The sequence below is a fragment of the Castanea sativa genome, chromosome 1 (assembly GCF_040712315.1).
Source record: "Castanea sativa cultivar Marrone di Chiusa Pesio chromosome 1, ASM4071231v1".
NCBI classification, from domain to species: domain Eukaryota; kingdom Viridiplantae; phylum Streptophyta; class Magnoliopsida; order Fagales; family Fagaceae; genus Castanea; species Castanea sativa.
The window spans coordinates 70921156-70927111 of NC_134013.1; positions in this window are offsets into that span (position 1 = coordinate 70921156).

Genomic DNA, 5956 nt, shown 5'->3' on the forward strand with positions numbered 1-5956 from the left:
AAAGATCTGGACGACACCTTTCAAGTGCTTAGGAAGTACAAGCTGCGCCTTAACACCTCAAAGTGTTCTTTTGGTGTGGGTTCTAGAAGGTTCCTGGGTTATATGATTACTCATAGAGGGATAGAGGTAAACCCGGCACAGGTCAGAGCTATTCAAGACTTACAGCCGCCTCGGAATCCAAAAGAAGTCCAGAGGTTGACCGGAATGATCGCTGCTCTCAGCAGATTTATCTTTCGGTCAGCTGACCGGTGCCATCCTTTCTTCCAATTGTTGAATAAATGAAAAGGGTTTCATTGGACTGAGGATTACGTTGTGGCCTTCCAACAGCTTAAGCAATATCTTTCTCAGCCACCCATTTTGTCTCGGCCCGAAGTGGACGAGGTCCTGTTTGCATATCTGGCAGTGGCCGTCTGCGCAGTCAGCCTGGTCCTCATTAGGGACGAAGGTGGGGTACAGAGGCCAATATACTACGTCAGTAAGTCCTTGAATGAAGCCGAGCTGCATTATCTACTTTTGGAGAAAGCACTGCTAGCTGTAGTTCTTGCCACGCGGAAGCTTCCTCACTATTTCCAGTCCCACACTGTGGTGGTTCTGACCCAACTACCCCTCAAGTTAGTGTTACGCAGTGCCGATTACTCTAGCAGGGTGGCTAAGTGGGGAACCATTTTGGGAGCCTTTGACATTAAATACATGCCTCGCACCTCGGTCAAAGGCCAGGTCCTTGCTGATTTGGTGGCAGAGTTTGTCGAACCATTGCTAGAAGAAACTCTGAAGGAATCACACATGGATGAAAAATTAGTTGGTGTGATCACAGGTGCAGCACCTTCGACTTGGAAAGTGTATGTGGATGGGGCAGCTAATCAGAGAGGGTCTGGTGTTGGACTTGTCCTGATATCCCCTGAGGGAATTGTCTTCGAAAAATCTTTGAGACTGGCGTTCTCGGCTACTAATAATAAGGCCGAGTACGAAGCAGTCTTGGTGGGCATGAGCATGATACATAGGATGGGTGGAAAGGAAGTTCATGTGTTCTCGGATTCTCAATTAGTGGTCGACCAAGTCACGGGGACCATGGAGGCTAGGGATCCAAGAATGCAAGAGTACTTGGCCCAGGTCAAACGTCAGCAAGCTAAACTTGATTCTTTCGTCTTATCTCACGTTTCTAGAAGTGGAAACACCCATGCAGATTCTTTGGCCACGTTAGCAACGTCTTTGGCTCAGGGTTTGCCCAGGATTATCCTTGTAGAGGATTTGCTAGAGCCAACTTTTACCGCTGTCAACGCAGCTCGTATCCATCTGATAAGGCCTGGACCTAGTTGGATTGACCCGGTGATATCTTTTCTGAAAAACGACATCCTTCCTAAGGACAAGTCTGAAGCAGATAAGATTCGTCGAAAGGCACCACGTTTCTGGTTGTCCGAGGATCAGAAACTGTATAAGCGATCCTTCTCAGGACCATACTTGTTATGTGTGCACCCTGAATCAACGGAAACACTTCTAGAAGAACTACATGAAGGGATTTGTGGGAGCCATACTGGGGGAAGGTCCTTAGCCCATAGAGCCCTGACTCAGGGATATTGGTGACTCAATATGCAGAGGGAGGCTCAAAACTATGCAAGGAAATGCAACTAGTGCCAAAGGTTCGCCCCCAACATTCATCAACCTGGAGGGGTTCTCAATCCTCTCTCCAGTCCTTGACCTTTTGCGCAATGGGGATTGGACATAGTGGGGCCATTTCTGAGGGCTGCAGGAAACAAAAGGTGGCTGCTTGTGGAGACTGACTACTTCACTAAATGGGTCAAAGCTACGTCCTTAGCAAATATTAGGGACGTCGATTCCAAGAGGTTTATCTGGAAAAACATCGTTACCAGATTTGGTGTGCCACGCACACTTATTTTGGATAATGGCGTTCAATTCGGCAACAAGGCTTTTAGGAAATATTGTGGTGATATGGGCATCATAAATAGATACTCTATCTCAGCTTATCCTCAGGGAAATGGGCAAGCCGAGGCCGTTAACAAGGTCATAGTCAGTGGGCTCAAGAAAAGGTTGGACGATGCGAAAGGCAAATGGATAGAAGAACTACCACATGTTTTATGGACGTATCGAACTACGCCGCGCAGGTCCACTAGAGAAACCCCATTCTCTATGACTTATGGAGCCGAGGCAGTGATACCTCTGGAATCTAGATTCCCCACCCTAAAGACGAGTTCTTTTAGCCTAGAGAACAACAATGGCCTCCTAGAGAAAGACCTGGATTTAGTTGAGGAACGGCGCGAGGTAGCTATGGTCCAAATGGCTTATTATCAACAGAAGTTTAAGCGGGGGTATGACGCCCACGTGAAGCTAAGGCCACTCGCACCTGGGGATCTTGCACTAAGAAAGGTTGTGGGCACTGCTAAGAACCCGGCTTGGGATAAGCTAGGACCAAATTGGGAAGGGCCCTATCGCATTGTTTCAGTAGCAGGCATAGGGTCGTATCGACTAGCTGGCCTAGTTGAAAGAATTGTACAACGCCCATGGAATGTAAATAACCTTCGAAGGTATTATTATTAATGAAAGGTGCTTTTGTTGATTAGCAGTTCAAAGTTATGAATACATTAGGGACTTACAGTTACTATTCCTAAGTGTCAAACAGAAACTTGGTTAAGTATCGTCCTCGGACCACAAACCTTGTGGAAATTGATATCTTATCATTTGTTAAACAGAACCTTAGTTATGCCGGGTCCTCGGACCTTCTACTTTGGGGAAATTAACATTTGAAGTTACTATTCCTAAGTGTCAAACAGAAACTTGGTTAAGTATGGTCCTCGGACCACAAACCTTGTAGAAATTGATATCTTATCATTTGTTAAACAGAACCTTAGTTATGCCGGGTCCTCAAACCTTCTACTTTGGGGAAATTAACATTTGAAGTTACTATTCCTAAGTGTCAAACAGAAACTTGGTTAAGTATGGTCCTCGGACCACAAACCTTGTGGAAATTGATATCTTATCATTTGTTAAACTGTCCCTTAGTTATGCCGGGTCTTCGGACTTTCTACTTTGGGGAAATTAACATTTGAAGTTACTATTCCTAAGTGTCAAACAAAAACTTGGTTAAGTATGGTCCTCGGACCACAAACCTTGTGGAAATTGATATCTTATCATTTGTTAAACAGAACCTTAGTTATGCCGGGTCCTCGGACCTTCTACTTTGGGGAAATTAACATTTGAAGTTACTATTCCTAAGTGTCAAACAAAAACTTGGTTAAGTATGATCCTTGGACCACCAACCTTGTGGAAATTGATATCTTACTATCTGTTAAATTGAATCTTAAATTGTACATCTTTAAGTGTTAAGCAAAAATTTTGTAATGTATGGTCCTCGGACCTTACACTTTACTAAAATTAATGTATCAGGTTACAAAGTTTAACCATCATATGGGTTTCCAAAGTAAGGCACCATATACCATCTAAACTAAGTTAGTTTTGTCAAATTCTTGAATGTTTTTACTTTGCAAAGAAAGTATGCGGATGGTTGTTTAAAGGTTGTAATTGTTCAACTGTTGAAGTTAGACTTATTTATTCCATTCTTTCTTTAGCTATGTGCTAGTGAGAACTTTCATGCCAAGCGTAAAAAGGACAAAGTAAAATAAACACAACTCGGATGAAAAATAAATAAAGCTGTTCTTCATTAATTATAATGGAATACATAATTACATGAAAAATTGGAAGTACAGAAAAAATTCCTAAGCTAGGCCCTAAGCTTTTGGAGGGGGGTCTTGAAGGGAAGTGCTGCTAGCCTCGGTGCTCTTCAACTCCAACTCAAAGGCAGACAAGACTTGTTTCCCTTTGTCTATTGTAGTTGTTGAAGGAATGATGGGCTCCACGTTCTGGCTTTGTTCCTTCTCGGCACCGCCACACCCGTCCTTCTCTTTATGGGAACCTTCAGGTTCTGTAGGATCAGGAACGAGTTCTGGCACCACGGGAGGAAGGGCGGGAGAGGCAGCAATAGGAGTGTCTTCTATCTCCTGTATGTCTAAGGGAAGCCAAACGTTCTCGGGCTTCCTCAGCTCGGAAGCTTGAGGAACCCCTGCTGCGTTTAAAGCCTCCCCCCAGACCTGCTGACAATATTCTCGGCACAAGGCCGCGAAGGCTTCTGTCAGCTGGTCCTGTGTTGCAGCCACACCCTCATGATAACTGGTCTGCTTCGCAGCCTCCAGTGAATGCTTGAAGTTGCGCGCTTCCTCCTTCATCCGCGCAAGCTCCTTCTCCAAGTCAGAGCATTCCCTTTGGGCTTGGGAAAGCTCATCATCCTTTTGGCGAAGGAGCTTACGTTGCCCCTCCACTTGGTTCTTCATCATTTTCAGACTGGCTTCGGCACCGTCCTTCTCTCTTTTTAGATCGGCCAGCTGAGAGGTGAGCTTTCCATTTTCCACTAGGGCCTGGCATAGGGACTTTTCTGTCTTTTGCCATATCTCCTGCTCCATTCCAGCTCGCTTCCGAGAATCCTCCACGAACTTCTCGGCAGCGAAAACTTCTTGGATGGCCTGTGATAAATGTCAGGGGGTTAAATGCAGTAAAGTATTTACAAATAACCCTAGAGTATAAGTATGAAGTGAAACTTACCAGAGCTAAGTCCCTTTTCAAAGAAAGGAACAGCTGAGGCTGGCTCATCTTTTCCAAGGCTTCTATGTCCTTGGGGCAGAAGAGGATGCTCTAACGCATCGGCCAGGTGGAGGGCATGGCCTTGTTGGAACGCCCTGATGTTAGACTGGAGGGGAATTGGCGCTCCATCCAATCTCAGTTCAGGATACCACATGGCCGGTGCTCGGCGCACCTCGGCCATGTCTCGGATCTCCCCACTTTCAACTGAACGAGCACGCCCTTTGCCCATATCTAGCTTCTGCTGCTGAGCCGGTGGTGGCTGCTGTTTCAGTTTTTTCTGTTTGTTGCCACTAGCCTCCTCGGTCTCCACCTTCCTTTTCTTCTTTGGCTCTTCAGTAGGAGGCTTGGGGTCGGCTGGAGGAGGGGGTGGTGGCAAGGATGGGGGAGCTTGAGATCCCCTCGCTCCCTTCTTGGCGACTCTCTCGCCTCTCATGGTCAGGAGGCCCTTAAGCACGTCCATGTCTTCTTCAATGGAGCTGTCGTCTGGACGTGCTATCACTAGGCCAACGATCCCAGAGGTCTCGACGGGCTCTTCTTCCTCGTCAGAAAGGAAGACAAACGGGTTTCCACGAGGTCTTTGGACGTCCTCGAGTTGAAACTGGTCTATCTCATCGTCCAACGTGTTCGATGAGGACACTTGCTCCTCTGGGATAACGGTTGCTTGAGAGTACGCTGCGAGGGGGATCGCCACGAGGGGTTGCGTGTATAGAATGGTGTGGGGGTCTTCGGGAATGTCGTGGTCGGCTAGAAAGTGTGGCCTGGCTACATTAATTCTCCTACGCCTCCGGTCACCCGCAGCAATCGCGTTCTCTATCTCCTGGAAGTCTGTGGATATAGGGTCGTACCCTAGTATCAAGTGAGCCACTCGAAGCTGCAGGTCTTCACTCACAAAAATTTCTGAGCATAGCACTCGGTTCAAATTAGCAACGTTGCAGTGGCTCAAGCGCGGGCGCACGTGTTGTTTATCTGCAAGGAAAAACACCAAAACAGACAAACATGGTCAGATTTGTAAAACATGTGATAAATTAAAGTTAAATGGTTTGTAAATATAAATGAACATTTCAAGATGTTTAGATGGAGTTACGGGGTGGGAAGTTATATCCTAAGGAGTCACACCTGGATCTGCCCATGCGATTGGGTAGTGGGGGCCGTCGTGCCAGTTGCCTGAGGCGATGAGGTATTCTTCCTTCAAGCCTTTATTGGACTTGGGCAGACAGGAAATCAACCTAACTACACTAGAGCGGGATTTGATGTAATAGCCTACCCTAGTAAGCTTGTGGCATTCGTACATAAAAACGACGTCATGCCA